The 23,751-nt window shown below is 32.6% G+C and overlaps 1 protein-coding gene across 1 annotated transcript in view; it reads right to left on the bottom strand.

The window, feature by feature from the left end:
- Window positions 1–23,751, bottom strand: part of LOC142345714 (uncharacterized) — a 65,097-nt gene that overhangs the window by 16,894 nt on the left and 24,452 nt on the right. The gene's annotated exons all lie outside the window — the stretch shown is intronic.

Raw genomic sequence — 23,751 nt, 5'->3', positions numbered from 1 at the left:
GAGCCGAAAAACTATCGATTGTTATGAATTCTGACGCCTTTGCTCTCCCAGAAATAATTAATTCCAAAAGGACAAGTCACTTAAGTCTGTGAGTAACACAGCATGTACCGCGTATTCCCCTTTGCGCACCAAATACATTGCAATAAAAACACTTAAATTCCAGCGCCACAAAGTTCTATAGCAACTGGGTTTAGCGATCTTGAGTTGTTAAAAACTATGTTAGGAAAACCAAAGTCTCTTCGCGATATTTAACAAATAACCAATAAATCAAAATTTTAGAGAAAAAGTATTCGTGTGTCCCTTCCATTGCCCGGAAAATCACCTCTTTACGAACTCAGAGGATCGCTCGAACATTTTTGCTCCATAGACATTTTCCCTGCTACCTTATTGTATTTTTGACCGCGCAAACACCTAAACCGAGCTCCTTGTCACATTCGCCCATCCACAGTAAATAGTAATGGATTTGTTTTCAGTACAAAATAAGTTCTCTTAATTAACATCAAACTAATGTCGAAGAGCTTCTTAGTGAGGAGACAATTCTCCCTGTCTGAGCACCCTTCCTTTCAGAACTATTCAAATGCAGTTTTGGCATAGGGTAGATTTATTAAGTCAATATTGTTACTTTTTCTGTTTGTTCAATTGAACGGACAACAAAAAAACGGTATTTCTTATTCTAACAAAACAAGTCTCCAAAAAACTCAGAATCAATCAAATAGTTGTCCAGGAAGAAGTGTAGCATCTCTTTAGTAGATTTTCGTTGCACCTTGAAGTTTCTATTATATCGAAGTCGAAGTTGGAAACACTATTGTAGAGCATTCTTAAACGAAATGAAATTAGTTTTTGTTTTTAGGTTAGTAGTTTTTCTATGAAAGTTAAGATTGTTTTAATTCTCCGATCTATCTCGAATGATCGGTCGCTTTCTCTCTTAGATAAAAACGAGTCATTGTTTTGATTTGAATATTCTCTTCTGATCTTCTCTCTGAACTTTTGAGAGTTCCACGAGGTCGTATACGGGTAGTTCAAATATTTATCAAAAAATTAATCCTTTTTCCGCAGCTACGAATTTTTTAAAATTTTTTGGGAGCCCAAAAACTATTGAGTAAAAAATTTTGCAGATGTTGCAGTGTTTCAAGTACCACTTTTATTTCCCCTAATATGAACAAGATTTCAATAGTTATGTTGCGGATGAACATATTGCTTTAAAAATTTTTAGAAGTTCATTCGCATAAACCTCCTTGTTCGAGAGAAAATTGAACTGTATTGGTCACATGTTTTTTGAATATAGTCTATGTGCTCTGCAAATTTGTTATCACTTTTTACAACTATATATTTCACACAATTCCTTTGCTGCATTCGTTCCCCGTGCTATAAAAATCTTGTGTCTGATGAATTGTTGGGTCCTAAGAGTTGTTTTTTTACAAAAAAGGTTCAAATTGCTACTCTAACCAACTCTGAATTGCATTTTCAGATAAATTATATGTTCAATTTATTGTGCTGCGATAAATCGAGGACATCGTATTAGAAAAAAGTTCCAAGTACTGATCCTTATCGAAGGCTTTGAAGGCTTTCGAGAGATCAAGCAAATTAAAACGGTCTAGAACATTTTTCTATTGTCCTTTCAGTATCTTCTTTAACATTTCTGTGCTGATGCATCAACGGTTGTTCTCATACACAAAAACTCGCATGATATCTTTGAGAACATTTTGTGCCTTTAGCAGGAACGACATCACTTTTCGTTCAACACTTCGAACATTTTGCCCAAGATTGGTATCAACGAAATTGGCCTGTTTTTGTTTGGCTCCGATGACTATCCTTTAATATATACTGGAACAACCTTTGCTACAAAGCTTTGGGTATACTAGTTTTCATCTATGACTTTGTTACAAATGGTTGAGGTATTCACTTGGAAGGATTAATTGTTTTCAACAAATGGTTAAGTAAACCCATATAACCAGTACTTTTTTCCTACACGTGATTAACTTCGAACACTACTTCATCATTTTCTGTAGGCTTTAAATTAAGAACTGACCACACGATTTACTGTTTTCCCATAAAATTGGTTTTTGAGTTTGCTAGCAAGTGTGAGTCCAAAGCCACAAAAAATTACGGAGTGCTTTCGAATCAGTTGTGTTTGTACTTGGTCGGCATATTTGTTTTAGATACCGAAAATACTTTTGACATTGATATCAACCGCCTTATCAAAAATTTTGCTATAGTATTTCCTTTTGACGTTTCTTGTTATTGTTATAGCTCTGTTGTAATGTTAAGTGTTATTATTTTATAATACTGGGGATTTAGACTTCAAAAATATGTTTCAGAGAAGTTGTCACTTTGAGCAGGCATTTTTGACTTAGTTGGTAATCCAGTTGCCTTTTCTCTAGTTTATTGTTTTTTTGGAGTGATAAAATCCAGAGTGCTGTTTATTGTAATGTTCATGAAATCCATCCTCCGCTGTGCAAAATAGAAAAAACAGGATTTTCTGCTCTATGTGTTTTGATAGCTCATGATTTAACTAAAACACGCTAGAAATCTCATCGAGAGTGTTTCGATTTTCAACTGTTCATCTATTCTTATTGTGTTAATTTGACAGTTGATGAATTGTCTTGCTTTAAAAAAAATACGTAATCACCTGATACTTGTTTGCAAAACCTTTCCCTCACATTCCAAATTTGGGGAAAACGTCAAGAGTCGAGTTGCATCTAATTGTGGTTCCGGTACGCTTGTTTTTCTTTGATCTTATACTGAGGCTTGGTGAACTGATTTCTTAAAAAAGGTTCCGTTTTCTTCAACTCTTTGAGAAATCTATGTAAGTCTCCGCAAAAAACAATATTGTTTAAGATGAAGAGCCGTTCTAAAATGAAATATTGGAATGTGGATATATCAGTATGTGAAGCCTTGCACATAACTGTTAATGCAAAAAACTGTTTGGAGATACAATTTGCGGTTAAATTTTTGGATTACATTACTCCTTGAAGGTGTCACTTTATACTCTTTGCTTGCCAGCAAAGCTACTCCTCCAACCCTCTTGTTTGTACAGGTTCTGCGGAAAAAAAGACTTGGCTGTTGATTTAGCGTACAGTCGCCAAATAACGTATTGCTAAAACCCAAAGGCGTGCTCTTTAGGTTCTTTATTCTACTTTTTTCTTTTCTTTTCTCTAGTTTCAGCGGACACTCGCTTTCACTAGAAATAAAATTTAAGTAGATATGAAGGAATTTAAACTAGTTTTGAACGAATAAGGGAGCTTTTATAATTGCATCTTCAGAGAGCCCTTTGGTGATGTATTCATTGGTGATGTATTTTATTTAAGGTTCATACCAACTTTCTTTCAACGCACTGGAATGCCAATTGGCAGATTCTATAGGTTTGACCATTTGAACTGATGATTTCTCTGACGATGTTTCACCAATTGTTTCTTGCCTTTTTGTCACTTGATTGAGGGTGGAGTAAATTTTCTGCTCTCCCTTTATTGCTTGTCCTTCATCAAATCCAAAATCCCTTTGTAGATTCAGCCGTTTGAAACTGATTTGACTTCTTCGGTATCAATTGTGTAACGCGATTAATGCAAAACAGAAACTCTCATGGCAAGATTCAATTTTTCCGAAGCACTTTGATAACGCCGGCTGCGTATTACATTATCAAAAAAAAATTGCTCCAAACTCAACCCTAAAATATCAACTGAGTCACACAGACTTTTGTTGTTCCAGCAGGGATTTCTTAGAGCAACCTTTTTACACGTCTTTCTGATTTTTCAATCCTCCGGATATTTGCAAAAACAGAAAATCAAAACTCAACCAAACAGTTACGGCAAACCAAAAAGTGAAACCGGCATCGCGAAAAATTCAAATCTCTACAATAATCAATGGACTTCAAAAATGCTAAGTTTTTATATAAAACTGAGAAAAATAAACCTAAAACAAGAAAAAGAAAATCATTCAAACCTTATATTATACACTGTGAGATATGTGAGTTTGATTGAGGCACTTGAAAAACCCAGTTACATATTCACTGTGAAAATGCCACTGGAAACTCAACGAAGCATGAAAAATGACCTAAAAATTTGCCCAATGAATACGTCGTCTGAAAACATCTGAAATTTCTTTAAAATTGCAACTAAGTAAACATCCATTTGAGATCAAAGCTATAATACAAATAGTTTAAAACTCTGGATGGATATGAACCAAAAGCCCATCGCATCCATTTTTTTCTGCAAAACTTACAAATTTTAAACTTAAAAATTTAGGCATGGATTAAAGTACACACACGTGACCGTGTCACCATATTCATTATGTCTCAAAAAGGAGTACTTATTTGGGAAAATTCACTGCAATATATTTGAGAATAGATTTCATAGCTAACTAAAAAGAAAGTGTTATTTGGTAATGTCAACAAAATATCTGAGATTATGATCCGCTAAGCTAGATTATTATGTTAACAGCAGTCAGCTCCTAAAAAGGGACAGGTAAAAGTTACAACAGCATAAGGATAATATTTCTTGGGGGAAAGAACACAGTTATAAATAGTAAGATTAGTAAGGAAAGCCGATGCAATCACTTTAGCGTAAAATAAACCAACAACCTTCAATTAACAAAGCAACCAAGTTTATTAATGGCATGTCGAGTATTGAAGAATAAATGAAATATCTAAATGCCGTTTGTTCACTTGCAAATGACCTCAGAACTTAATCATTTCAATGTCAACACATGATCTGTACATCAATTTCTTTGACGCATACCAAGCACCAAAGGGCTTCAAGAGACATTTGACCAAAAGGTCAAATATCACAATGCCATCCACAGAAGATATAGTCATACGCCTCATCCCAAGGCAAAGGTCAAAGCAGCGTAGTTGAGATATTACAGCCGGTACAGAAGTTCGTAAAAATCTTACGCCACTAACGCTAGTGATTTAAAATTTGGAATTAAACTGATATGAAAATGATAGAGCATTTTCAAGCTTCGGTACTAACACTAACTCTACTTGAATGCAAAATACGCAAAAAAACTCACAGGAAATTTTAACCGTCGCACCAAACTAAAATCCTTTAAAAGCTTCCTTTAAAAAAACTTAATGACCCCTAGACGAACTGGGACGGTTATCTGCTAAGATCTTGCAAGATTCTTGCAAATAACGGTTATCTGCTAAGATCTTGTAAGAGTCTTGCAAATAACGGTTATCTGCTAAGAGACAAGATTGCAACGGTTATCTGTTAAGACTCTTACAAGATTCTTAGCAGATAAACGTCTTAAATAATTTATCCGGAATTTCAGAGATTTTGAGAGAAATTCATGATTTGTACAAAGTTCGACAGTTCCTGACTTGGAGCATCATAAAGAAACTTAGTTTCTTTAAAACTTGTTTTACAAGGTTTTACATTTCCCTATTTTGGTTCTTTTGAAGACACTTTTTCCTTTTAGATTTTCATTGATGAACCTAGCTAGTTAATATTTAACAGAGGCGACTCGATCAATGTGACTAGAAAACATAGCTGAATATACTGTTTTTGAAAAAATTATGAAATCAAATTTTTGGTGCAAATTTGTTGTAATTAAATGTTTTTAATTGTTGTAATTATGATTTTCAACACAACGAGTGGCGCAGAAGAATTTCTCAATAGCTTTTTTTCTTTTTTAATTTAGAGATAAACAACGGTATTCCAGTTGCGGAAAATTTTTAGTACCGCTCAAGATGAAATTGGATGCTTATTTTATTTTAAAAAATAGTAAAATTTTATCGGATCTTAGAGTTGTTTAAAGTGAACCAAATTGATATCCCAGACTACCAGTACTATTTAGGTTGTAATGCAAAAAGATTGGTCCGCCTAACTTTCATAGAAAAAAAGTTCGTATTTCAATCGGAAATATCGACTTTTTCGCTTATTTTATTTTAAAAAATAGTTAAATTTTATCGGATCTTAGAGTTGTTTAAAGTGAACCAAATTGATATCCCAGACTACCAGTACTATTTAGGTTGTAATGCAAAAAGATTGGTCCGCCTAACTTTCATAGAAAAAAGTTCGTATTTCAATCGGAAATATAGACTTTTTCGCTTATTTTATTTTAAAAAATAGTTAAATTTTATCGGATCTTACAGTTGTTTAAAGTGAACCAAATTGATATCCCAGACTACCAGTACTAATTAGGTTGTAATGCAAAAAGATTGGTTCGCCTAACTTTCATAGAAAAAAAGTTCGTATTGCAATCGGAAATATCGACTTTTTCGCTTATTATATTATTATTATATATTATATTATTATATCCTTTCTTGCGACTCAGTCAATCAAGGTGCTTTATTTTATTATTGTTTTAGCTTCTTTATGATGTATGTTGATGTTTAGTTTTATCTCAGATTTTTTCAGAAAGAAAAGAACCAAAAAAACTGGTACCTTTTTAGAAAACCTATAAAAAAAATCGAAATCGATTTATAGGATTCTAATTGGTACAAATAGTTACTGAGCTCACGAACCTTGCTTGCTGAGACAACGTTTTATGTGTTATATGTTGTTTAAGCCCCTTATGGGCGTTTTGAAGTATGTTTGGGGGTCATTTTTTACGTTTTAGAAAGCTTTTTATAGCTATGTTGGTCTTGCAAGAGCGTTGGTTTTCTGTCTGGAACCTTTCTGGAGCGACGGATGCCTGGCAGGAGTCTTACAAAGTCAACGGTTATCTGGTAAGAATCTTATAAGAACAACGGTTATCTGCTAAGAATCTTGCAAGATTAACGGTTATCTGGTAAGAGTCTTGTAAGAGCCCTTACAAGATGATGCATAATCATACAAGAGTCTTGCAAGAGTCTTGCAAGATCTTAGCAGATAACCGTCCCAATTTGACTAGGGAAACGTAACACGGAGAAAAGGTATCTAGTAACATAACTTTTGGATCCAACTCAAAATTTAGCGGGGAGATACTATATGATGAACTAGTTTTTTGGTCAATCTAAACAATGTAGAAAGTTCTAAGCTATCTTTTGAGAGCCTTTGATTTCACCCTTCCTAATTTAAAGGTTTTTCAAATTTCTCTATTTTTGTGGAATGCTGAGGTTTACAAATCTGCTAAATTTTGGTGCTAATCAAAAACATTTTCACTAATTCCAGACTTTTGAACTAAATTTCACAGCAGAAATTCGGAGATTTACATTTTTGCAGAATTTTAACACACCGTATTCCTTCTTAATATCAATCTCAGTTTTCCTCAATTTTTCATGCAACTTTCAGTACTACTGTGAATTTTGTCATACCGCACTGTGAGTATAAAAGTTTATTAAATATTCCTTTACATCTTTCGTTATTGGCAAAATCTATCAAAGAAAAATGAACGTTTCGCAAAGTTTTCTGCGATTGACAGATATTCAGTGTTTTATTTAGTTACATTTAAACAGAATCAAAAACATAGAAGAACAAGTCCTGAAGAAGAATCCAAAAAACGAATGAAAAGCTATGAAATCCTCCACATGGCCAGCAAACCAATTGAACATCATAAGCAAAAGAATCAAAAAAGTGTTAAAACACAAACAGAAAAACGAAAACAAGAACAATGAAATTGTAGATAGTTTTGGCATTACGATATTGAATAATGATTGAAAACCTGTCAAATGATTGAAATCCTAAAAAATACTTAGGATTCGCTGAGTGTTCTTGTGGTTATATCCTCAGAAAAAAACATTGTAATGCTAAAATAAACGATCCAATCTCAAAAGAGGTTTAGTTGACTATTCGATTTTAAAACATTAGGCAGGTCTAAAAACAAGTTGCATAATTAATTGTGCCTTAAACAAAATTGAGGCACAAAAAATAGAATATATATATATATATATATATATATATATACATATTTATATATATATATATATATATATATATATATATATATATATATATTTATATATATATATATATAAATATATATTCTATTTTTTGTGCCTCAATATATATATATATATATATATATATATATATATATATATATAAATATGAGGAACAGGATCGATGATAAATAATTGATTATTAATGACAATAAAATGCAAAAATATTTTCGGCTATTTCAGCCATCTTCAGTCTGAAAATAAACAAATTTACAAAACATCGGTTATGACCAATTAAGTTTAAAATATATATAACATAAAAGAAAAGATAATTATACACTTTGCACTTTTTAATGATTCATTTTAAAAATATGCAAAAGTCCTTAACTGCAACAACATAATCTAAATTTTGTTAGGCTGTGATTGGATTGGCAGGCCAGAGACCGGTCCAAAACATTAAAAAGAGTCACGAAAATGAAGTCACTGTGACATATCACCTTACACGTACCGTCAGGGGCCGCTGTCTGTTTTCATAGCGATTGTTAGGAATTGGATCCAATCTATCAATAAATAAGGCCTCTAAATTAAGTAGCCTAGTCAGATCTCGACTCCCATTCAGAATCTTCGTTGTATATTCCGCAGTGCCTGAGCAAGTTGACAATTGTTCGCCTACGGGCGCGATTGGTTTCAGATGCTCCTGTAGCCTTGCTCGAAAATGGCGAGACGTCTGGCCGACATAGCAGGCTAAACAGCCTGAACATTTTATTTGGTATACAACATGGCTACGGAGGTCATTTTCAACCGGACCCTTTAAGGGGGAGGCAAGTTCTAAGTCTTCTGGTCGTAAAAATGACAGAAATATTCGGTTTCAAGGGTCGTAGTCGTTTGGCCAACTTGTCAGATATTGTTCCCCGGTACTGGGTTACAAGCATCGCCCTGTCAGTAGCCTTGTCAGGAATCGAGACTTTAGCTTATGGGTCAAGATTTTGGTCTGCGCCAGGATGGAATTTTTCGATGACCTTCTTGACAAAAGGATTGTAAAAATCGTGAGGATACTGATTGGCTTCCCACTGTTTTCTGGCCTTAGTAAGGCCCTCATCAAACAGTTTCCACGACGAAGTCGCGTTGTTGATGCGATGACCTGTTCCCTCTATGATGTTCCGCTTGTAGCGCTGTGGGGCACATGCATAATAAGCAAGCGACAGTCCAGTATCTGTGGGCTTACTGTAACATTGAGTGGTCAGACGACCCTCATTATTGTCTCGACATCCGCTATTTGTCTCGACATCCGATATATATATATATATATATATATATATATATATATATATTATATATTAGAAAATTATAGAAAATATTTGACTATGTTTAGATGTCAGTGCACTAGTTGTTATTCTTCTAAGAGACTTGTTGACAACAATTGCATTAGATCTGGATACATTAAGTTATCAGAAAAATTTTTAAACATATAGTACAATGAGATAAACAAAGAATGCCTGCATATAATTTTACGTAGAATAAGCCGCTTTTCACTGAACAGATAAATTTTAAAATATAATTTCTCGAATTATTTTTGCGTATCTATACCGTTGTTTCTGCAAAAACGAAATTACGAAATCTAAAGCGAAGCTGTTCAGTTCAATTGATTTTCCGTTTTGATTAACTTGAATACTTATTTAATCTTTAAGTATTTGATCTCAAAAATGTTCTGGAGCTGAAATTCATGTTACCGGTATAAAAATCTAAAAGAAGATAGAGAAAAAACGAACTATAGACAAATAGACAACATCCTATTTTGAAAGAGTTATATACTTCTTCAGCTCCTTTCTTTATGTAATTAGAGTAAGTTTAATCCTAAAAGTTTTACTAAATTTGTGTTTTAGCAAATTTTACCATTCTACTTTTGATTTCAGAAAGAGTAGATAGACAAAATGTGTTTCCGATTGGATAAACACATTGGTTAACTTTTAAATTCGTGCGCATTTCGTCTATAGGTTTGAAAGAGCTGTCTGTAATAGGCTTCTAAGCTGCAAAACGCGACTTCCAATTAGTCAATATTGGTAAGATTAAGCAAAAATGACTTTCCTACAGTAATTGTGTTATTAGCAATATATCGGCACGAACTGATGTGCCTACAAAAACAAAATAAAATTTTTAGCAAAAATAGTTACCTGCACTCAATCAAACTCAGAAGAAGTTTTCTGCTTGCTGTAATTAGTTATGAAAAAATATCAACGAGTTCACCGAGAGTTGATCAAATTAGTGGCGAAAAGGTGCATTCACTTTGAACCAAACTAACCAACTAGTAATTCAGAAAATAACCAATTCTGACGTAAATTATAATTATTTTAAGAATCAATTTCTATTTATGGCAGTTTGATACAACTGAGCAAGAGGTTGCAAAAGTTGAAAAAATTGAATCACACTGTCTTGTAATTTAATATAGTAAATCGGCAGATTGAAGACTGATTCCTCTCGAAAAAGTGGAAAAATAAGAAGTCGAAACGGCGCCGATAAAGAGGTCATTACATATTCAAAACGGAAGCAATGTTCCCACAGTTAAACTAGGTCCTCTTTTCTCCTTTCCCCCTTTCCCTCTCAATCTATACACGCATGTGATTATAAAAATCAATTCAGGCATCCCATCTACAGACAGCGTGATAGAAATAATGACGCAAACGGAATAAATGTCATTATTTTTCATCACTTAGGTATACAAAAGATAATGTGCAAGTCTTTAGTCACACATGGCCGTCATCTTAATAAATTTACACATCTGGGTCGATACTAAGAGAAAAAGTCAACAATGTCGACCACATTTCTGGCAAAATTGGGACAGCCTTGTCAAAAATGTTTATGCTCTACCAATGTCAATACATAGCTTAAGAAATATGTGCTATTTGTACACGTAGTGCTATTTTTTTATACTGATGGTAGAAGCCAGATGAGTCCCCTCTCCCCCTAAGATCACAAACTACATGTTGTTTTATAGAGCGTTAGTATGTGTAAAAATAGCACGTTCGTGTAAGCAGCGTGAGGAAATACATAAATATTAATTGCGATTGAGCCGGGGGATGAGGCAAGGAATTTGGAAGGATAAATCCTTTCTTGCATTTACACTCATTGCCACCTTGTGATGAAAAGCAGCGTCACGTTGACGTGCAAACTCAAGTTGAACGGGAGGGTCAACCTCTTCTAGTTTATGTGAAATAATATTTTGTTCAAGTTGCCCGTGAAAGCCAAAAGGCTAAGGATGAAGATTGCATTGTTCATAGTGATAGAGCATACACCTGCCTTGAAAAAATAGTTACAGCCCAATAGGCAACTTCAATTCGACATTGAGGACCTTCAGCCCCCAGGTGCCCACCCGATTAATGTCGTCAAAGAAAAACAACTCACCGATATCATTATCCGCCACCGTAAAAATGAGACTAGAGCTATCGAATCAATGAAAATAAGAATAACACACGGTCAAAATAAGAGCCTTTATGCCATAATATACACCCTCCTCATCACTAATACCTTTTAGAGTAATTTATGTACATGTAAAATATAAAAATGATCTTTTAACACAACTTTCAGTTAATATAATTTTCTGTTCAGCTATTTATGAACAATCACTGTTTTATATTGATCATTTTTCAGATCAATTCATAAGTTTCTTCCTAGGAGAGAACCACAAATTCAATTAGTTATCGAAATATTTGTTTTAATTGATTTCAAATATATTCATGAATGCTTGCAAGAATTGTTATGTAGAATTTTTTGTTTGAAGTTTCCTTAACTTTTTGTCGAGCGAAGGGGAAAGAATTGACAAAATGTTGAAAAGAAGGAGGCTCGCTAATGCGCATTGGCACAATGTTTTCACCCCGATTACTCACATTTTTGACTTAATTCTCTAACAGCTGAGGAAAAAAATTATATACTTATAAAAAAAGAGTATGAGTTCAAAAAACATTTTAAAAATCAACAGCTGAATGAAATAAAATTTGTTGCATTAGAGACCTGCCATCAATGAGACCACGCGACATCAAACAAAATAAAACAACAACAACAACAACAACAAAAAACACTAATTACGCCAAAACTGAACATCTTTTTTCAAAACAACTTAGAAAAACACACATAAATACAAAATAACTTAAAGTAAAGAAATAGCTTGTAGTTCCCTAGAAAGCAGAAGGGAACTGCCCTTAAAGAAACTAGGTAACAAATCGACAGACAGAAGAACAAAAAGAAGCAACCTTCAAAATTCCCTAAATTTTTTGAAATTAAATATTTCCAAAAGTCCTAACAAACATCACCTTTCATTTATAATTTTGGAGAGATTCACATATAATTCCTTAGGGGCCTGTCATTAAGCAAATAAGTCATAAGGCTTTAAAATAACAACAATTAAATTTACAAACAATTTGTGAAAACACAGTGTTAAAGCCGTTAAAACCATAAGCTATAAACTGAAAAAGCCATTCAAACAAAAAACATATAAAGAGACTATTATTTGACTCCGAAGACCTGTCATTAATAAGATTAAGTTATATGTTGACAAAAAGAATAAAAAGGGCAAAGTTTAAACATACAATGATATTCTTGATAACAAAAAATTCATAGCCATTAAAAAACATTAGAAAGCAACTGAAAGCATTAGATGGGTTCGCGATATATCTCCATACCAATTGAGATATTTCACTATTCAAAATATATTTCAGGACCGCAAAAAGAACGAACACAGAAAAAAAGCAAAAATTCAATAGTACTTTAATGAAGTCAGCGTCCAGCCATTAAAACCAATAACTAATCACTATAAAAAATTAGTTTCATTAGGCCAGCACTCAAAGCTGACCGAGCATGTCCTTAGTGTGTTAATGTGACAAGATATCAAAACATAACATAAAAAATGGGCAAACATAAAAATTAAAAAATGATGAATGCTCGTAGTATCACAGCCGAAAAACCTCAAACGTAAAAACAAAAAACCGCAACCAAGACTAAATTGGAATCAAATTTAAAGAAAACAGGTAGTTTCAAAGTCATAAAACTATCGATTAAAGCACAGTACGGATTAACATTTGCTTCAATAGGAGGAGGACGAGAGCTATCGGTAAGGAGGAAGAATTAAAAATGACAGAATAAAAATTCAAAAAGCGGCAAAATTCAAAAATTCAGTGAAATTTGTTTAAAAAATTAAAATCATTAGAACCATTAGGTATCAACTGATACCACTCTTAGGAACCCACTTGGAACATTGAGGACTGATACTAAGTCATAGGAAAACAAAAAACACAAATTCAATCAAACTCATGATTTACAACGAAGTTTACGAAAACACTTTGTCGAAGCTTTCCGCGATCTTTTATTTCTGAAAAGACAATATATGTTTTTGGGCCTTATTTTAACGTAAACTGCACCTCTCATTATTTGAACCTTGATACAAAATTTTACCTCTGTATTTTCACTGAAAAACCAAAAGGTGCAAAAAACTTCAAGACAACGCCCAATAGAACCTTAATTCATTTTGCTTGTGAAAATGAAACGAAAACACGCCTTGCTGTCTCTAAATGTTATCAAAACAACTAAATTGTTCCACCGTATCTTATCGCCGGATCTAGTTTGGCAAAAAAACAAACTACATTAAAAATAAATGACGCAATTTGGATAAATATCAATAACACTTCGCAAAAAGCTGACAAAATTTTATTTTAAAACAATATCCCAGGTTTGTAAGATTACAAGATTTGCGTCAGCAGTTCCCAGGTTTATACTTCCGGTTAATTTGGAAAAGGGTATAAAAACATAATTGCTTCAATTCTACATAAAAAGGCCGAATCTTTTATAATTTCCAAAAACGTTCCAACCAGTCAGATCGCACGGTTCAGCAACCCTCCTCCACATTTAAAGATAAAACAATACCACTATGGTTGCAATTTTAAAATAATTTAAATAAAAATTAATCAAAAAGTTTGGAAAATGCGAAGAAAAATAACGAAAAAGTCTCGAATGTCCGCAAAACTTCGAACCAATATAACTTTCGTAACAAAAAAGAGAAAATTTTGAAACAAATTTCTGAAAAAAATTATTTTCACATTCTACGCTTGAAAAGCTTTCTAATCATACACTGAAAACTCTATGATGAGTAAACCGATCGGCCAAATTTGACTGAAAAACCCAGTTGAACATATATACCCCCACTAAGATGAGTGCAAAACAATCAATCACAATCGCTATAGTTGCTCCACAGAAGTAAAATTATTCACTAAAATGTTTAATTCAGATTGGAATACATCGAATACTTCATATAACCTAAGCAGTGGTCGAATTACAGCTAAAAACTTCAATGAGTTGAAAAGAAAACATTATGAAAAATATTCTGCAATTAAACTATCACTATTTTGGTATTAGTACAATCCAAAGAATGGATTGTATTGGTGCTCTGCCTTTTTTAAGATGTTTTGACACCTTTTTCCCGACTCTGAGCTATCAAAACTGCATAAACACGTACAGCTCAACGGGCATCAATTTTCACTAGAAGTCTTTAGCTGGTTTCAGTAGTCCTTCAACCCTTCAAGGGCTTAGATCAAGGAAGCTGCTAGGAAGACCGTAATTCAAGGTTAAAAGGTCATTTTTACAAGTTTTTGAGCCCAAAAATTTTCAATTTTTCCACGATATCCCGATTTAAGGCAACATTTCAATAAAAATTGCAATTGTTTTCATTTTTTTGAAATGTTTTTATCATGTTCAAAGTTTAATAATCTTCATGGGCCAGTGAAACTTTTCATAGGTTTACAATTGGACATATAGATGGTTTCTGGAGACAATGAAATGTTTCTGAAGATATTATTATCAAAAATTTTTTCAACATTTCAATAGTATTTGCAATTGTTTTCAATTTTTTTTGTCATTTTCTGAGTTCATCAATCTCTATGGTCCAATCAAACTTTTTAGGTCTTGCGGATGGGATACTGGACGAATTTGAAAGACAAAAAAGGTTCTGAACATTTTAATATTGCAAAATTTGTCAACTTTCAATAAATTTTGTGTTTTCATTTTTTAAGTTTTTGTCATGTTTCTCGAGTTTTTCTATCTTTAGTGGCCACTAAACCCCTTTCAAGGATTTTGCATGGGTTATTGGGTACTTCCTAAGTGCATCAAATTTGGCAATCAGTTTGAAAAATTCAAGAAACTTAATAATGACTTTAGTTTCGTTTAGTTTGTTTGATTGTTTTAAATTCTCTAAACTTTTGAGACTGTTTGTCTCTTTTGCATTGTTAAATTGATCTGCTGGCCAGATACAGTAGTTCTAAGTGTTCCATTAAATTCTCTGGATTGTATTTCAGGACTTGTCATGCTATGTTTTTTGACTTTTTATTTAACTGTTTTTTAAATAATCCTCTAACTGTACCATCAAATGTCTCATTAGGTTAAACAACGACATGGATTAATTCAAAAATTGACATGAAACTGTCTACATATAAAATCACTCGCAGTTTCTTCATCCTTTTGATAATATATCAAGCAAACATTGATTGTACTCGAAATATTGTAATTTTTTTAGATCAAGCCTCGCAAAAAACAATTATGGGGAAAGATTTTAGATACAGGTGCATAAAAGGTCAATTTCTTTCTTAAAACGATAAAACGCGAATGTCAACGTTTTCACGATGTTGTTGAGCTAAAAGCTTGCAAGGCAACTCATTTTTAAAATCTGCGGTTTTGTTAATTTCACAAATGAAAAAATAGACTCATTTTTTGGCTCGAGTAATGCAGCATTGGAATATTCTCGCATCGATAGGAAACAATAAACCCTAGGGTATTTGTTTCCGAAATTTTGAGCAAAAACTTGTATAATAAAGCATACTTGTATGTATAAAGAGAAGCGTTGATATTTGATACTAATGTCACGGAACGTGTCCGGAAAAAATCAACCCGAGATAAGACATTCACAAATTGTATTTGCGCCCGAGATAAGGCAGTCACAAATATTCCCAAACAAAACCATTCCAGTCAAAATAGTCTGAGGATAGCAGACAAAACAAAAAGTTTAAACAATGAACAGCCATAATCTCAGTTAAGCTTCTATCTGAATTGTTTCTCAATTGATAAAAACAAGGCGACTCAGTAATGTGCGATCGCACATAAGGTTCCGACCCCGCTCATCCACAATTTTGGCTTGATTGTCTACCAAATGAGGAACATAGAAAAATAGAAAAACCCAAAAACTCAAGTATTTAAAAAAAAATTGGTGTATGAACGAAAAGAAAGTCTCCAAAGCAAATAACTGTGGTGGAGTAAAAATGGCGCGTTAGAATCAACCCGAGATAAGACATTCACAAATTGTATTTGCGCCCGAGATAAGGCAGTCACAAATATTCCCAAACAAAACCATTCCAGTCAAAATAGTCTGAGGATAGCAGACAAAACAAAAAGTTTAAACAATGAACAGCCATAATCTCAGTTAAGCTTCTATCTGAATTGTTTCTCAATTGATAAGAACAAGGCGACTCAGTAATGTGCGATCGCACATAAGGTTCCGACCCCGCTCATCCACAATTTTGGCTTGATTGTCTACCAAATGAGGAACATAGAAAAATAGAAAAACCCAAAAACTCAGTATTTAAAAAAAATTGGTGTATGAACGAAAAGAAAGTCTCCAAAGCAAATAACTGTGGTGGAGTAAAAATGGCGCATTAGATTGATGAGATGTGCAAATATTGAGAAAGCGAGTCAAGATGAACAGCAAAATCAAACAACAGCAAAAACAAAAATTAATTACATCAAAAACTTCATGTCCATTTTAAAAATCAAAATTTCAAAACAGTCAAAATACCCTCAGATAAAACTGATATTAAACAAAATGACTGGTAATTCAACAGAAAAGATAAGGGAGTACTCAATAAAAAGGCTTATTAACAATTAGACAATAAAGAACAAAAACACAAAAGTTGAAAAATTCGCTTATTTTTTTTTTAAAACAATTAATTTTGAAATAAGGAAAACCATTAGAAAACAAATAAAATATCCCATAGGTGTACGATTACCAATGCTTCCATAGAAGGAATTAAGAGCTGCCGGTATTCAATTTTTTACGAGGTTACAAAAAAAACATATAGACAACAAAACAAAAAATCAAATAAAACTTGGCAGAAAACTCTTTCGAAACCGTAAAGCTATACATTGGCCATCAAAATGCGTTCAATTGCACTTTCTCTAACCACCGATAGAGTATTATGTGACCTCTCATCAATAAAGCAAGGTAACAAGTAGACAAAAATGGAAAACAAAATGCAAAAATAGTTAACACTATTTCCAAAGACATGAACGCCATTAATTACAGAACAAAAAAAATTAATTAATTTCGTATATTCTTCCAAAAGAAGCCCATGAGAATTGCAATTATCCAGAATTTGTCTTATGTCTACAATAAGAACGTCAAACATTTTTTTTTCGTGTCAAAGCCAGTAAAGTAAATGAATTCTTCCAAAACATTAGATTGTGTGACACTAATCCCCTTTTGAAACCTTCCTTTGACAACAATAATGTCATAATTGGCCTGTAATTAACGAGACTAGATAACAACCAGACAATAAAAGGAACAAAATTGCGAAGTTAAAAAGAGTTTTTTTTAATTTGGAAAACAATTGTTTTCAGAGTCATGAAAGCTATCAGCTATCAACTAAAATCAGAATATCGTCTCATCTATTCTTCCATGAAAAAGCAAAGAAACCGGATCATTGTACAGTAAAATTTCATGCGACTAAAAAGAGAAAGTGGAAACGGCAGTTAAAGACAATTTAAAAAAAATCAATTAAATTCTTCGAGAAAGTAGTGTCGAAGCCGTTTAAATCATAATCTATATCTTCAAGCATCTTGATAATATCAATTGTGTCTTTTTTGATAAAACTTGGAAACTTCAAATTTTTTGACAGTTTTTGAGTTTTTGGAGCCTTAGAGGCCAGGGAGGTCACACAGGGTTTGTTTGATAATAGGTTACTGCATAGTTTCTAGTGACAATGTCTTGGTTTTCAACACTTTAATATCACGGACTTTAGCAAATTTTTCATACAATTTGCAATTCTCTAAAAATTTCTGATAGTTATTAATATTTTCCAAGTTAATCGAACTCTTAAGTGCACCTGAAACAATTTTAGGTTTGAAATTGGGTTACTGAATTGTTTATTGAAAATTAATGTCATGTCCAAAAGTTATCGACCCTTATGGGCCAGTGAAATTTTTTAGGCTTGAAATTACGTTAGTGGATAGTTTCTGGAGACAATGAATTTGTTCTGAAGGTATTATCATCACGAATTTAAGTATCCTTTAAAAATTTGCAAAAATTTTCAACTTTTTTGAAATTTGATACCATGTTCCAAATTGATCGATCTTTATGGACCAGTGAAACATCTTTAGGTTTGATATTGGGCTACTGGATAGTTTCTGAATACAATGACATTACTCTGAAGGTATTGATATCCCGATTTAAGGCAACATTTCAATAAAAATTGCAATTGTTTTCATTTTTTGAAATGTTTTTATCATGTTCAAAGTTTAATAATCTTCATGGGCCAGTGAAATTTTTCATAGGTTTACAATTGGACATATAGATGGTTTCTGGAGACAATGAAATGTTTCTATAGATATTATTATCAAAAATTTTTTCAACATTTCAATAGTATTTGCAATTGTTTTCAATTGTTTTGTCATTTTCTGAGTTCATCAATCTCTATGGTCCAATCAAACTTTTAAGGTCTTGCGGATGGGATACTGGACGAATTTGAAAGACAAAAAAGGTTCTGAACATTTTAATATTGCAAAATTTGTCAACTTTCAATAAATTTTGCGTTTTCATTTTTCACGTTTTTGTCATATTTCTCGAGTTTTTCTATCTTTAGTAGCCACTAAACCCCCTTTCAAGGATTTTGCATAGGTTATTGGGTACTTCCTAAATGCATCAAATTTGGCAATCAGTTTGAAAAATTCAAGAAACTTAATAATGACTTTAGTTTTGTTTAGTTTGTTTGATTGTTTTAAATTCTCTATACTTTTGAGACTTTTTGTCTCTTTTGCATTGTTCAATTGATCTGCTGGCCAGATACAGTAGTTCTAAGTGTTCCATTAAATTCTCTGGATTGTATTTCAGGACTTGTCACGCTATGTTTTTTGACTTTTTATTTAACTGTTTTTGTAAACAATCCTCTAACTGTACCATCAAATGTCTCACTAGGTTAAACAACGACATGAATTAATTCAAAAATTGACATGAAACTGTCTACATATAAAATCACTCGCAGTTTCTTCATCCTTTGATAATATAGCAAGCAAACATTGATTGTACTCGAAATATTGTGATTTTTTTAGATCAAGCCTCGCAAAAAACAATTATTGGGAAAGATTTTAGATACAGGTTTATAAAAGGTCAATTTCTTTCTCAAAACGATAAAACGCGAATGTCAACGTTTTCACGATGTTGTTGAGCTAAAAGCTTGCAAGGCAACTCATTTTTAAAATCTGCGGTTTTGTTAATTTCACAAATGAGAAAATAGACTCATTTTTTGGCTCGAGTAATGCAGCATTGAAATATTCTCGCCTCGATAGGAAACAATAAACCCTCGGGTATTTGTTTCCGAAATTTTGAGCAAAAACTTGTATAATAAAGCATACTTGTATGTATAAAGAGAAGCGTTGATATTTGATACTAATGTCACGGAACGTGTCCGGAAAAAATCAACCCGAGATAAGACATTCACAAATTGTATTTGCGCCCGAGATAAGGCAGTCACAAATATTCCCAAACAAAACCATTCCAGTCAAAATAGTCTGAGGATAGCAGACAAAACAAAAAGTTTAAACAATGAACAGCCATAATCTCAGTTAAGCTTCTATCTGAATTGTTTCTCAATTGATAAGAACAAGGCGACTCAGTAATGTGCGATCGCACATAAGGTTCCGACCCCGCTCATCCACAATTTTGGCTTGATTGTTTACCAAATGAGGAACATAGAAAAATAGAAAAACCCAAAAACTCAAGTATTTAAAAAAAATTGGTGTATGAACGAAAAGAAAGTCTCCAAAGCAAATAACTGTGGTGGAGTAAAAATGGCGCATTAGATTGATGAGATGTGCAAATATTGAGAAAGCGAGTCAAGATGAACAGCAAAATCAAACAACAGCAACAACAAAAATTAATTACATCAAAAACTTCATGTCCATTTTAAAAATCAAAATTTCATAACAAAGTCAAAATACCCTCAGCTAAAACTGATATTAAACAAAATGAATTGTAATTCAACAGAAAAGATAAGGGAGTACTCAATAAAAAGGCTTATTAACAATTAGGCAATAAAGAACAAAAACAGTAAAGTTGAAAAATTCGCTTATTTTTTTTATAACAATTAATTTTTAAATAATGAAAACCATTAGAAAACAAATAAAATATCCCATAGGTGTACGATTACCAGTGCTTCCATAGAAGGAATTAAGAGCTGCCGGTATTCAATTTTTTACGAGGTTACAAAAAAAACATATAGACAACAAACAAAAAATCAAATAAAACTTGGCAGAAAACTCTTTCGAAACCGTAAAGCCATACTATGGCCATCAAAATGTGTTCAATTGCACTTTCTCTAACCACCGATAGAGTATTATGTGACCTCTCATCAATAAAGCAAGGTAACAAGTAGACAAAAAAGGAAAACAAAATGCAAAAATAGTTAACACTATTTCCAAAGACATGAACGCCATTAATTACAGAACAAAAAAATTAATAAGGTTCGTATATTCTTCCAAAAGAAGCCCATGAGAACTGCAATAATCCAGAATTTGTCTTATGTCTACAAAAAGAACGTCAAACATGAGAAAAATCAAAAATTAATTTACATTTTTTTCGTGTCGAAGCCAGTAAGGTAAATGAATTCTTCCAAAACATTAGATTGTGTGACACTAATCCCCTTTTGAAACCTTCCTTTGACAACAATAATGTCATAATTGGCCTGTAATTAACGAGACTAGATAACAACCAGAAAATAAAAGGAACAAAATTGCGAAGTTAAAAAGAGTTTTTTTTTTAATTTGGAAAACAATTTTCAGAGTCATGAAAGCTATCAGCAACCTACTAAAATCAGAATATCGTCTTATCTATTCTTCCATGAAAAGGCAAATAAACCGGATCATTGCACAGTAAAATTTCATGCGACTTAAAAGAGAAAGTGGAAACGGCAGTTAAAGACAATTTAAAAAAAATCAATTAAATTCTTCGAGAAAGTAGTGTCGAAGCCGATTAAATCAAAATCTATATCTTCAAGCATTTTGATAATATCAATTGTGTCTTATTTTCAAAGCCAATAGTGTGATATATGAACAGTCAATAACGTGATAATGTGACAAAACTAGAAAACGTGAAAAATGGGCAAATACCTAAGAATTAAGATAATTTGAAATCTAGTTGGATCAAAGTCAGTAGCCATAACTTACGGCGTAAAACCGCAATAAAGATTGAATTTGATTTCAATAGAAAGAAGAACAATTCTTTCATTGGGGACAATAAGCTACAAGTTGACCAAAGAAAGAGAAAAATAGAGGCAAAAGTTCAATAAGTCATTATTTATTTGAAAATCAAATACTTTTTAAAGTCAAAACGACCATAAGCTTTCAAGTAATCAACTAGATACAATAATGTGGAGCTAATTAGGAACCCAATTGAAACTATCATTAGTGAGCTTTTTGAAATTTTCTGTAATCTAGTTATTGTAGAAGAGATCGAATTTTTTTTATAAAAAAGATCGACTGTTTACAATCCGAATTATTTGTGGATTATACCAGTCCAAGATTGGTCCAAAAAGAGCCCTGCTAATCCTGTTTGTTCTTTAAGAACACTTAATTATTCGAATGTTATAGATATTGATTTTTTGTTAGTTTAAAAAATTAAAAATAGATGCTGCGTTTTTGATAATCAACGAATAAATTTAGAAAAAAACGGCGAAGTTTTAATTACAGAGCACTCTCAACGAAATTTGTTGTAAAAAAGCCCCCTTTTGAGTCTACAAAAATTTAATGGACTAAAGAAACTTATTTCGTGCTGCTTTTGAAGAAACAGTCTTAATTTTGAAATATTTAGCCAGAATTTTTGACAAAAAATAATAAAAATAGCCTACAATGTTCTTTTGATATTTTTTTGTTTTTACAGATAAAAATCAACAACACTTTCAAAAAAATTAACAAATTTTAGCAAAATTGCAAAATTGGCGAAGTTTTATTCAAAAATTCCTGAAAAAGTGAATAAAATCTCGCCGGAATCCACACTATTTTCTCAAAATTTAAACCTCGATAACTCCCTGTAAAAAAAACGAAAATTAAAAAAGTCTTTTTAATTCCATATTCTACGCTGGACAAGCTTTCTAATGATACCAGTCTCAACTCTCTACGATGAATATATCGATCGGCCAAAATTGACTGAACAAAAAAAAAACCCGTTTGAGTATATAGTTCCTTCCCCCTCAAGAGGGGTCGGAACAATTAAGCTAAGACCGAATAATTGCGTCAAAATACATATTTTGCCAAAAAAGTAACTGTGTAACATTTATTTATTGATGTGCAAGTGTTCAATCTAATGATTAGTTGAGACTATTTTGTCTAGGACCGATTAGAGTAAAATGTTGCCACAAATAGCAAAGAGTGAAGAGAATGTGATAGTTTAAAAAATTCTCTACTGTTATAAAGCACATTTTAATTTGAAAATTTAATCTTCTGAAACTATTATGAACACAGTGAAAATTAGATACCGTGGTTGCTTCTCAGAATTTATTAGTAGTAGATGAGAAGTAGAAACGAAAATCCTATAAGGACAACATAAAAATTTCCTCGTTAAAAATTAAACGAGAAATTAGTTGTTAAATTTATTGAGAAACTTCCATGCTGAGATCATTAGCTTCTTAAGTTTTTGCCTCTAGGTGTTTAAGTACGTTTGATATATTTGAACTTTCTGTAACTTTTTATTTAGTGACAGGTTGTAAATGTGGCTTGCCAATAAATGTTGCAATATTTGAGTGTACGTGCCTGTGTTTTTCTGTTGTTCTCGGGGTGCGGAACACTGATTGGAAATTCTCAACAAGTTCATAGAGCTTGCACGCACAATTTTTCGAAAGAACGAGTTATATTTGAAACAAGGCTGGTCGCACGAGTCTGTGCGTAGCACAGAATGTTCCAATATACCTCTCAGGTTTGCAAAAACAACTTTTAAATTCGGCCGGAGAAACCGTTGGGACGATCCGAAAGCAACTTATATTGTTTGAACCAAACAAACATGCTCACTCTTTTTCAAAAGAACAGACTCTAGAAAGATAAGTGAAGTACACTATGAGAGACACAGAAAAATCATACAAAGACACTCACACACACACACACATCACACATTAACAAACACCAACGCACAAATACAAAGACCACCACCAAAAGAGAAACATTTTTTGTAATTTTGTTTTTGTCAACTGGCCAGTACTCAAGGTTCTTCACTGTTCATTTATGTCTTCTTTGTTTTTTTAGCTAGATGTGGACTTTTTGAGGCAAATGTATCGGTAACTGTAATTTTGACACTAAACGTTGAAAGGTATCTTATAATTGTTGAAACGTATTATTTTGATAATTCATGAGCACAACGAGACATTTAAATTCTCAAAATCTTCCAGCAGATTAAATAGCGAGATTTAAACACAGAGTTTTAGTATTGGAGACATTTGAAGCTGCAATTTGTAGCAAATATTAAGTAGTTTTTATAACTTTTCTTTCTTTCTGACAGATTTTGCACTCTATTTGTGTCTAATATTTGAATGCACCATCTCCCTCCCACTAACTCACCCGTTCTACCTCTCTCATACACACGTACCACACAAACAAAAAATGCGCAACCATAAACACGCCCAAACACAAACAAATACAAACCCACCACCAAAAAAAATCTTTTTTTA

The sequence above is a fragment of the Convolutriloba macropyga genome, chromosome 9 (assembly GCF_964194025.1).
Source record: "Convolutriloba macropyga chromosome 9, txConMacr16.3, whole genome shotgun sequence".
Classification (NCBI taxonomy): domain Eukaryota; kingdom Metazoa; phylum Xenacoelomorpha; order Acoela; family Convolutidae; genus Convolutriloba; species Convolutriloba macropyga.
This window is presented reverse-complemented; position numbering and strand designations above follow the sequence as displayed.